The sequence below is a fragment of the Mobula hypostoma genome, chromosome 5 (assembly GCF_963921235.1).
Source record: "Mobula hypostoma chromosome 5, sMobHyp1.1, whole genome shotgun sequence".
Taxonomy (NCBI): Eukaryota; Metazoa; Chordata; class Chondrichthyes; order Myliobatiformes; family Myliobatidae; genus Mobula; species Mobula hypostoma.
Window position 1 is genome coordinate 188,783,530 of NC_086101.1, and position 12,479 is coordinate 188,796,008.

Below are 12,479 nucleotides of genomic sequence, written 5' to 3' on the forward strand. Positions count from 1 at the left end.
ACCAGAAAATACAAGAAAAACTCAAAACATTCAGCATGCAGCTGTGGAGAATGAAACAGAGTTAATTTTTCAGGCTATGACCCATCCTCACCCAATCAAATCAAGTTTAATTATTATTCAAACCGTACATGGACACAGTTAAATGCGACAGCATTCCTCTGGGGCAAAGGTACATAACATACATTCAAAATAGCAAGAAAAAGCACACACATTGTTACACGAGAAAGCACATGTATGGTCCAAGTCCCTCAAGCGTCTTCTCACCCGGACTGCAGCAGCAGGCAAGCCTGTGGCTTGAGGCCTCATCACAACCAAGGCCACACTGCTGCCTCGTTGCCTGACTCATCACCAAACAAGGGAAACAGGCCTGCAGCATGTTACATTATCACAAAAGAAAGGTCCAAAACAGTCACTCACGGTTACACTGCACACTATTTTCACACACTAACTCCTATGTCTTCGAGTAGCAGGTGTCAAAGACAGTCTGCACTCAGGTCAGCTCCTCCGAACCCTCCCGGCCCATCTGTCAACACCCCAGGTGACTGCTCTGAACAATGAACAGATCACTGATGCAGTAGACCTGATGTACCCATTGTTCTTGGAGTCCAGAATAGTCTTACGATCATAAAAAGTACATTTTAAAAAGAAAAGTGCACTTTTGGTTGGCCCTGAGAGTCTGTGTTCAAACACACCAAGATTTTACCAGAAGTCCAGTAATGGTGAACAAGAGGAAAATTAATCACATGTGATTGCCCTTTCATTAATTTATGCTGACTCTGCTCAGTTCTATTATCATTCTCTCAATGCTGTTTTTTTATATAATCTTCATATTTCACCTTTTATTTGCTTTAGAGTAATGGGTCATACTAACATGTTTTCTCTCTCCTTCCTTTTATTTGCTACTTTTCTATCTGAAGAAAGGAAAAAATAATATCCATCATCAATATAGCCACCTTTGTAAAGCTTTGAGATGGAGATCATTAGATGCTTGGGATTTAACTTTGGAAAACACTACCCAGGAAAATTGTATACATTCAGTTATGGACTATTTTAGACCAGGAGACCTAGAAGCAGAATTAGGCCATTCAGCCCATCCAGTCTGCTCCACCATTCCATTATTAGAGGATTTATTATTCCTCTCAACCCCTTTTTGTTTTATCCCCATAATCTCTGACACCCGAATGAATCAAGAACCACCAACCTCACCTTAAATATACCCAATTACTTGGCTTGGACGCCTATCCATGGCAAAGAATTACACAGATTCACCACCCTCAGGCTAAAGAGATTTTTCCTCATTCTCTGTTCTAAATTGATGTCCCTCAATTCTGAGGCTGTGCCCTCTGGTTCTAGACTCCCCAACTATAGGAAACACCTTCTCCAGGTCTACTCTACCCAAACTTTACAATATTTGATAGGTTTCAATGAAACCTTCTCCCCCCCACCATTCTTCTAAATGCCAGTGAGTACAGGCCCAAATGTGGGCACGTGGCCAAGTGATTAAGGCATTGGCCTAGTGACCTGAAGGTCGTGAGTTCGAGCTCCAGCCAAGGGAATGCGTTGTGTCCTTGAGCAAGGCACTTAATCACACATTGCTCTGCAACGACGCTGGTGCCAAGCTGTATGGGTCCTAATGCCCTTCCCTTGGACCACATCAGTGTCGTGGAGAGGGGAGACTTGCAGCATGGCAACTGCTGGTCTTCCATACAACCTTGCCCAGGCCTGAGCCCTGGAGAGTGAAGACTTTCCAGGCACAGATCCATGGTCTCGCAAGACTAACGGATGCCTTAACAGGCCCAAAGCCATCAAGCACACCTCATATGTTAACCCTTTCATTTCTGTGATCATTCTCGTGAACCTCCTCTGGACTCTCTCCAATGCCAAAGCATTCTCTCTTAGATAAGGGGGCCAAAACTGCTCACAATCCTCTAAGTGTGATCTAACTAATGCCTTATAAAGCTTCAGCATTACACAAGACCATAAAACCATTTGGCCCAGCGAGTCTGCTCCACTATTTCATCATGGCTAATCCATTTCCCTCTCAGCCCCAATCTCCTGCCTTCTCGCCATATCCCTTGATGCTTGACTAATCAAGAATCTACCAACCTCTGCCTTAAATATACCCAAATGACTAGGCCTCCACAGCTGCCTGTGGCAACAAATTCCAGATTTACCCTTCTTTGGCTGAAGAAATTCCTCCTCATCTTCATTCTAAATGGATGTCCCTCTATTCTGAGTCTGTGTCCTTGCTTTTGTATTCCAATCCTCTCAAACTGAATGCTAACATTGCACTTGCTTTCCTTACCTGCAAGTTAACCTTTAGGGAATGCTGCACAAGGACTTCCAAGTCCCTCACAGCAGAGATCAACAGATATCAAAGAACTCTAAAGTGTGTATAAGAAAGTAGGTCTGGTGTAAAAGAACATCCTTGATGATACAGAATGACACTGAGCACAAAGGCCCAAATCCTGTTTTCTATTTAATTGATACAACCAATAACATTATGGAAATAGTTACTTAAAAAGTTTTTAACTCGTGTTTCAGACAAATAAAAATCTCTAGTTACACTTAAAGAGTGAAACTTAAAGTGACACCACCCATTATTATTCTTCTTCCAAAAACAGCTGCACAGTATAAATCACATACAAATATTGAAAAGTGCAGTGTAAGAGCAAGCCCTCTGGCCCATGCATTTATGCTGGACATGATGACAAATTAAACTAATCCCATTTGCCTGCTCACGTTAGGCAATGTTTCTGCAATCCTATATGAATATTATGTACTTTCTCCATTCTCATTTCTAGATTTACTGAACATACTTCAATACAAGACAATGAGGTTGAGTAAAATAAGGCTTTTACGACTGAATTTTCAGCTTGCAGAAAACAAAACTGTACACAAGGGCATTTCAACTTGAAGGACAAATAATCTATTCATTACTAAGCAATGGAAACTCTGCTGAACAGGTCACTGATTTTCATCAATTCTAAATTACACTTAATTGATAGGCAAACTCGAGTATCCGGATTTTAAGTTTCAAAAACACATCTAAACTCTCAATCCAAAATTTTAAAAATGTTCAATCTAATACACAAATATTTAGTATCTTTGATGATGAGGTTAAGGCAGAATTTTTTTTTAATTCTGAAGTGAATTATTCAATCTGTATTCCAGTTCAGTAAACCAATGATATAAAACGCATCGGTGTCTGGAAAAAATGTTAATTCTTCTAGCAGTCTTGATTTCTTTATAACTCACTGATTAAAAACAAATTAAAATAAACAAACACCATTTTCAAAGCTATAAATCTTTGTCATTAAATTTTTATTTTAGAAATGCCTACATAACATTTGATCAACAAAAACTTCCACATAGCAAGCACACCCAAGTGGCATCTTCAAATGAATGAGCTCAAAATCAAAGCAGATGCACACAAGCTTGATCAGAAGTATTTTTTTTAAATTAAAAAAGTTTGCTGGCCTCAAAACTCTTCTATTCCAGTTCTCCAAAATCCTCAGTTCCGTAATCTTTAAAATGCCTATCTCCACTTGAATAAGAAATATTTAGGTCTCCAAAATACTCAAGGGCAGTGAATTCCAGATATTTACTACCCTCAAAGAAATTTCAAGCCACCTCAGTTTATTTGTTTTTATTTAAAGACACAGCGCAGAATGTAGAGCAGATCCTTCGAGCAACACGCCCATTGAACCCTAGCTTAATCACAGGACAACTTACAATGACCAATTAACTGACTAACTGGTAAATCTTTGGACTGTGGGAGGAAACCTGAGCACATAGAAGAAACCCATACACTCACAGGAAGAGCATACAAGCTTTCGTACAGAGGACACCAGAATTGAACTCCCATGCCCACACAGTAATAGCATCACGCTAACTGCTACGCTACTGTGGCAGTCCAGTGCACCTGGATGCAGAGGCTTCTATGGAGTCAACCAAAAGTTTTTTTCTTTTAAACACATTATTTTACGATCACAAGACCTTGCTGTACTTTAAGACCTTAAAGTACAATAGGTCCAGCCCATCAGCAAGTTGCTCACTGGCAGAGAAACTGGAGGAGCTGGAATTAGCCCATGCTGCTGCCTGCAACAGAGGTGTCAGTGCACGAAGGAGGTGTGCAGTCTAACAGTGAGTGATCATCTAAGTTGCTTTCCTTGTGATCGCAAGACCCTGTTGGACATTGGTGGTGTGGAATGCTACAAGTCCACTTTATTGGTGAATGGTGAGAGTGGGTGGCAGGGGAGCTGTGTGGCCTCTGTCATAGCGAGGACTAGGCCTCATGCTGTGCTGTTGCCTATTTGCACAGGAGGTGTCGGAGTTAGGCACTCCACCAGAGTGCCGGAGATCGCGTGGCGCAGCATCTATGCTGGGATCGGTGCTGCCCTTAGTGTTCACTTGGCAGAAGATAGGCTGCATTCAGTTTGACTGCAGACTGCTGCAACATTCATAGACTATCCTTTTTTGTGTGGTTGTATTTTACTGCTATACGTGCTACATGTACCTTGTGCTGTGTTTTGCACTTTTGCCCCAAAGTAACACTGTTTCATCCAGCTGTATTCATGTATGACTGAATGACGATTGAACTTGAAGTGTTTTAAATGACTGTTCCTTTATTTAGTAGCTACGTCTCCTTGTTTGTGACTTTCCCAGTAATGAAAACATCTCAACATCTACCCTGCCTAGTTCATATAAGATCTTACACGTTTTGAATGAGGTCAACACTCATTCTTATAAACTTCAAAGAATTCAGACCAAACTGTCTATTCTCTTTGACAAGACAACATTATCACTGCAGAAATTAACCTGATAATTTTGTGTGATTCCTGCAATCGTGCACCTGGAGCCCTTTTAACCTTGCTAATTTACAGGCGCTCTCCATTTAGATAATAATTCACTTTGATTCTTTTCCAAAATGCATAACCTCACTTCTCCACATTAAACTCCATTTGCCAGATTTTAGTACATTCACTCAATCTACACTATACTATCACAATGCCCTTATCACATTATCCCTTTCACATTTTTTTCATATCTTCAGCAAACTTGGAAACCTTATTTCATTCCTTCCTCCTGGTTATTAATATAAAACAAATAATGGCCAAGTACCAATCCCTAGAGCACTCAAATAGTTACATCCCATCGCCCATTTATAAAGATTAGTGTAATTTGTCACATGTACAGAATGAAATTCATTGCTTATGTCAAATTGTGCTGGTGAGAGTAGATGGCAGGGGAGCTGTATGTCACCACACTTCTGGCACCGACATAGCTTGCCCACAGTCACTAACCCTAAATGTACATGTTTGGAATGTGGGAGGAAACCAGAGCACCCAAAGGAAACTCACAGTCACAGGGAGAACATACAAACTCCTTACAGACGACGACAGGAACTGAATGCTGATTGGCAATAGCTAGTGCTGTAAAGCAATTGCACTTACTGCTTGCTTAGTTTGTTACATTCAGTTAAGTGTCACAGGGCAAAAATGAATATTGATATCCAAGTTTTATGTGCTGGAGTAAACTGCAGAAATTGGTACAGGCAGGACTTCGAGAGATTTTAAAACCAAGTTGTTACTTAACCATGAGACTGTAGGTCAGTGAAAAGTAAACATACTGGGTGAAAATTACAGCACCAAATAGGATCTAAGCAAAGGTTTGGCTAATGAAGAGTAAAACGATGCCCAGTCAGCTGTGCTTCAGAAAAGTTTTAAGCTTTTAGAGCTAATGAATGAGTGTTTCAGCAACCAAAACAATGGTAACAGGTGGTTTTAGTAATAGCCTGGATTTGAAGACCAAAACGGAAGTAAATTCTAGTTTCAAATATTGCACAGATGAGAAATAGTCTCAATGGGTAAGGAAATGAAATTTGTGACTGTATCAAAGCCAGTAGCTGTTGTCTTACTTGTAATAAGTTGGTGGCAACTTATTTTAGACAAAGAACCAAATCATTAAAAATAAGTACCAAGATCATTTACCCATTGTGTCTGCGCCAGCTCAAAATAAAAAATTCCGCCCTTATCTTATATTTCAGAACTTGGAAAGTAAATCCTGGATCTCTGAAAGCTCTTCAGGTATATATCTAAGAATTTTTTAAAAAACAAGGGTTACTGCTATAACCACAATTTCCACACCCCCCCCCCCAATCGCTGACCACCCCCAATATTCCTTCTATCAATTATTAAAGTGTACTCTCCTCAGCAGAAGAGTTCAAGTAGGACCTTCCCACTGATCTAGGTTCGAAACACCTCAAAGGAGACGGAGGCAATTATTCTACCCTCGCTCATCTAATCTTTCCACAAGTGATTACAAAATGTTTCAGCTCTAGTCACATCTCTAAATTTCCCCTGCATCCTTTCCAATGCAATTACACTTTTCCTCTGGGATAAGAACTGTACACATTCTCAAGTTGTGATCTAACTAGCATGGTATTCAATTCCAACATAACCTCTCACTTCTGTTCTTGCTGCCATCAGGAAAAAAGGTGCATGAGCCTCAGGACACACACCACCAGACTCAGGAACAGTTATTATCCCTCAACCATCAGGCTCTTGAACCAGTGGGGATAACTTCACTCGCCCATTACTGAACTACTCCACAACCTATGGACTCACTTTCAAGGACTCTTCATCTCATGTCTTGATATTTATTGCTTATTTAATATATTTTTAATTTGCATGTTTTTTGTCTTTGCACATTGATTGTTTGTCCATCCAGCTGGGTGTGGTCTTTCATCGATTCCATTATGTTTCTTGAATTTACTGTGTATGCCTGCAAGAAAATGAAACTCAGGGCTATGTATGGTGACATGTATTTTGATAATAAATTTTACTTTGAACTTTGAAACATCATACTCCCTAAACTTAAGTGCAATTTATAATAGATTACCAAAAGCAAGGGACTAACTACCAAAACCCGAGCATGTCTTTCAACCACTCTTTGCTGCCACTGAGATAATTTTGATTCAATTTGCTATATTTTCTTGGATACAATGAGCTGTTATTATTTTGATTAGTAATCTACATGGAGCTTTGTCAATTGAAATAGAATGAGTAAACCTAAACAGCATCAGCACACAGCACAAGCTGTTTTCAGATTATCTTCGGAAACTGAGCACGGAGAAGAAAAGTGAAAACAATCTTTGTCATCCCTTGCACAATATCCACCCCCACAACCTTTTAGAAACAATATAGTTGATACCATTAAAAGAGAAGGCATGGTAGTTCTTAAATAAGAGTGGTTGTGACTGTGAATTTTTGCCGGGCAGCATTATCCAAGAGAAAGACCACTGGCCTATGTAGATGCCAAGGAAAAAAAAAACTGCATGGTCAGCAGTTTAGTAGATACAAGGTCAAAATAGCAGGAGGTGGGTCCCATGGACATCAGTGTAACAGAATGCAAGATGGAGATCAGAAAGCAAGAATAATTTGACAACGGTTGAAAGCTGGAGGAAACAGCAAGCAACATAAACTCAATCTTAGCTTAAAGTCCAAAAACTCCTCAGATGCTTGTGGACCACTGTAATAGTCATGTCTTTAGTAAAGGAAGAAGGCCAATATTGTCTTTGCATTCCAAGTTCCTGAAGGAATAATTTGCAATTTTAGAAAATGATGGTCAAGTCACAGAATGACCCTACTGACTGCAATTTAATTAAAACTTTCTTTCCAATGCATTGAACATTCCCCATCTCAGTATGGAAACAAACAATACTTTAAAGTCTTATTCAATTATTGTAGGAATTGGATTTTTTGATACAAAAAAATCAAAGTGAAATGAGCAGAGGAATTGTTTACCCTAAAGCCTGAGTAAGTCATAAAATGAGGTCTGTCTGAAAGATTTTTGAGATATTCTGGAATTCAGCTATAGTTGGCAATTAAGGATGCAGCCAAGGGAATCAATGCCTATATTTTCATTGCTTAGTCAAGTTATCTGAGAATATTTAAGGACAACTTTTATCCAAAGCAAGATCCAAAACATAGATAAACTTGTATTCAGTAGTAACAGCATTAGTTCCTAGCTTCAATTTCGACCTTTATCATTCACAACATTCCCTAGGTATTAAACCCTTCAACCCCACAATGAGTCATAACCTCGATAAATACTCAATTTTTTAAATGGCCAATGTACAACAAAATGTAACTCAATAAAAAAGCAATAAATAAAAGAGAAGGCAAGAATATTAGTACAGCTGGAGTAATAAATCCATCCATCAGTGAAATGCAGAGAGATACAAGTAAGGTGTTGTGATGAATGAAGCCATCTACAGAATAACGAACGCCTTGTATATAAAAATAACATAATCATAGCCCATGAACATCAATTTAGATCAAAAATATCTTTGCCAATATTTTGAAAAGTTATTAATTCTATATCGGCAGACAACATAATAGTTAGATAGGCAACTTGGCAGCAGGCAATAGCAGAGATCTGAAGCAAATCTAAACAAGCCTGTATTCTCTGGCTGACCGAGCTAAAAAGATTAAGCCCAAAACTCCAAACAGCCATCTGTTAAAGTCAACCATTGACTGAATCATTTGATTATCTGCAAGGGTGCAACTGTAACTCTACCCTAATTTCAGTCATTAAAAAATAGATCAATTATTTTCAACATTTGAAAGCAAGGACTTTTGGATTTTATAGTTTGAACATACTTCACAATTTTAGCATTTAAAGTAATAGCAACAATTTTGTTACAGCAGAGTTCTATTATTACAACAGATGCATTAACATGGTCAATTTCTTTGAAGCTGGAGAAATTAATGAACAGGGAAAAGGCAAAAGGGAATGAAAAAGTTGAAATAGTCTGCACATGAAATAACATTGAAACATATTGTAATACATAGTAGCAGCAGCAATAATTTTCCCATAGCAGAGATATTTAAAAGTAGAGAACATAGGTTTATGATAAGGGGCAAGCATTTTGGGATCAGGGAGAGGGCAGAGAAAATCTGTGGGGAAACATTTTCACCAGGAGACTGAGTGGAATCTGGACCATATTGCCTTGATGGGTAGTGGAAACATATATTCTCACAACATTTATGAAGTATCTAGATGAGCACTTAGACTAGCAAGGCATAGAAGGTGGTAAAAAGGTGGTTAATATACATTTTAGGTACTTGATGATCAGAATGCATGTGTCAGGCCAAAGGCTTGTATCTCTGCTTTACAAATCTGTGACTATGACATTCATCTAATCATTTGAAATGCTGCGAATAAAGTTTCAGCAAAAGGAATAAGTGATTATTGGGTGTCCATTTGTAAGACTGAAAGTTAGAGCAATGCCTAGAAGGTGGGGGGGGGGAGGGGAAAGAAAAAAAAACTATCAGCCAGTACTTAAATATAGACCACATCTCAAACAATATCAAACTCCTCTTTGGCTTATGACTAACCTTTACAATGTAGAACAATTCAAACCACCTACCAATCTACTTATAAGAGCGGTTGAAATGATACCTTAAGCAACTTGCCAACTATTACAAATCTTCATTGTGAAACCCAATATTAAGCATATAAAAAACCATAATTTTATGGATATTGGGTGGAATGAAAAACAATTGACCTGTAACACAAGTCCAAAATAAATCTAGATTTCAAGACTAAGTAAATTAGTAGATGTCTCATTTGTCCATGTTTGGTCCAAATTTCTCCAAACCTTTCCTAACCACGTACCTGTCTTCAAAACTGCGGAGAGGAGACAAAAAGAGCAGGCAAATGGAATGAAACTTGTCCATACAGACCAGATGGGCCGAAGGTCCCGTTTCCACGCTGTATGAACGCCGCCCCCCCCCCCGCCCTCCAAGTTAACTTATTGTGGGATGCAAAGCTGTGGTTGTTTACATGGAAAGAGTAGCAAGTTTTTTTAGGGAATTACAGATATTAAGGAATGCAGATTGGAAAAGTTACAGAAGTACTGACAGACTAGTTTCTCAATTGCAGGTTGCTCTGATCGTAACTTCACACACGTTTGACTAAACATTCTGATTATTCATGGCTAGTAAAGATTCATCCACTTGAAATACTCTGTAGGCTTCCTAAATGTGGGTCCCCACCCATTTTCTTAATATTGTTAACAATGTCTAATGCCAGTCAGGACTGTAACTCAGCAATGAAAAACAAAATACAAAAATGCTCATCTCGGGAGCCTTTATAACACACGCGCTAACGCAGCAAGTTATATTGACCGAGATCTTCAGTTTAAAAAGAATAGAATTTATTTAATATCTAACTGGGAATACATCACATGGGCAAACGTATCGTACAAACGAGCAGCCACGGGCAGATGACTACTTCAAAAACAGAATAAAGCCGATCGCAACATTGTAAAACACCATGCAAGGACACTTCGACTTTTCTACATCCTGGCTCATTCTATTAATTAGCTATTCATAAATACCACAAAACGACATGGCTGTGATACCATTTTTCTCTTCAATTGCAAAAAAATATATAGATATGTTTATCTATAAAACACACATTGCTATGTTTCACATTGCAGTAATCCAATTTACTGACACACGCCTACATTACAAAGACTCGGCCAGGTTACAGCATTGGGGTTGTTGTATTCATCCAGGACAGAGACGAACTTAACGAAATAAAATTGATGTATTTTGGCACCGAGTCTTGCGACCGCGGAGCTGCTAAATGCAGAAGGTGGGAGCAATGGAGAAAAACGGCGTTAGTAGGAGGGAAAGGGAAGATGGATGGCAACAGTGCAGAGTAATTAAAATAAAGCAGGACCAAGCTCCAAATAAAAGCACGATCAGGGAAAAAGACAGCCGTCACGGTAACAACACACCGATATTCTCATCTGCAGGAGCCACCAGCCCTGTGCAATAACCGCCAGATTTATACCGCTCGCTTCCTTCGGGCCTCGGAGCATCTCCTTACCTTCTATCGTGAAAATCGCCGTGATCTGAGGTGACCGGTGAGCGCGTATTTTGTTTTAAATGGGGTGATAGAGGAAGGCGGCGGGGTTATTATTTTTCCACCCTCTCGCTCCCCTCCTCCTCTAACCCCGCCTATCTAATACACACAAGATGACATGGGTGCGGCGTCCACCGCGGCTCCAGCCGAAGAAGCTAGGCGGACGGCAAATGCAGCGACGACGGCCCGTGGCAGCATAGGGCTCTCTCATTGGACCAGTAAAGGCAGGCGGGATGGGAGGGGTGGGCTGATGCGCCAGCGTCATTGGCCGCGGCAGGGACGGGCGGAGGACCCAACCCTCCATCCGCGCGCGCGGGACCGACTACGACGCGCTATTGCGCACGCGCATCGCCGTCACGAGCGATCGGGCGCGTGCTCCGCATTGCCGGCCATCGAGCACGCGCCGTTCAGGGCTCAAATTTGCATTTGGCGCTCTTAAAATTGCCTTCGTTTCACTGGGAAGAAACGGTAGGAAAGTTTGGACCATTTGTTTAACCCGGCTAATGCTCAATTAATATGATATTCATTTAAAATGTTAATATTTCCCAGGGCACCAAGGAAACTTGTATGCCCCTCTTCAAAATAGAATGATAATCAGGTTGAATATTGACATATGTCGTGAAATTTGTTCGTTTTGTGGCAGATGTACAGTGCAATAGATAGAAGTAAACAGATAAATAAGTAGTGTCAGACGAGAAGAAGCTGGTCCTAGGACATTGACTGTGGGTCTTCAGACTCTTGAACGTCCTACGTGATGGTAATAAGGATCATTTTCCCCCCGCACCATTAAAGCATAGAATAATCTTCATCCTACCACAGTCACACAACCAAACCCAATTAAATTTAAGGCAGCTTTTCTCTTTCAAAAATCTCCTTCTTAAGCCCACCTTCCACCACCTCCAGTTTAAATATTTTGGAGGATCAAGAACCAAGAAGAGGGCATAGACCATAAGTCATAGTAATACAATCAGACCATTTGGCCCATCAAGCCTGACTGCCATTCTATCATAGCTGATCCTTTTTTCCCCTCCACAGCCCCACTCCACGGCCTTTTCCCTGTAAACTTTGATGCCATGTCCGATCAAAAACCTATCCATCTCTGTCTTAAACACAACCAATGACCTGGCTTCCACAGTTGCCTGTGGTAACAAATTCCACAAATTCACCACCCTCTGGCTAAAGAAATTTCTCCGCATCTCTGGTTTAAATGGACACGCCTCTTTTCTGAGGCTGCGCCCTCTTGTCCTAGACTCCCCCACTATGGGAAACATCGTTTCCACACCTACTCTGTTTAGGCCTTTCAACATTTGAAGGTTTCAATAAGATTCACCCCCCCCCCAAACATTCCAGTGAGGACAGGCCCAGAACCATCAAACGTTCCTCATATGATAACCCTTTCATTCTCATAATCATCCTTGTGAACCTCCTCTGAACCTTCTCCAATGCCAGTGCATCTTCCCTGAGATGAGGAGCCCAAAACCGTTCACAATACTCAAGGTGAGGCCTCACCAGTGCCTTATAAAGCCTCAGCATCACAT

The 12,479-nt window shown here is 40.3% G+C and overlaps 1 protein-coding gene across 14 annotated transcripts in view; it reads right to left on the reverse strand.

Moving 5' to 3' along the window:
- The window catches only part of add1 (adducin 1 (alpha)), a 159,818-nt gene extending 148,669 nt beyond the window's left edge, over nt 1–11,149 (reverse strand). For 4 of the 14 annotated variants that reach the window (XM_063049545.1, XM_063049542.1, XM_063049554.1 and 1 more), the window contains exon 1: nt 10,906–11,146. The gene's annotated coding sequence lies outside the window, so the exon portion shown is untranslated. Of the gene's footprint in view, nt 1–10,905 lie in introns of all 14 variants that reach the window. The other 10 variants (XM_063049543.1, XM_063049544.1, XM_063049541.1 and 7 more) reach the window with 5 other exon arrangements.
- Nucleotides 11,150–12,479: the final 1,330 nt, after the last annotated feature.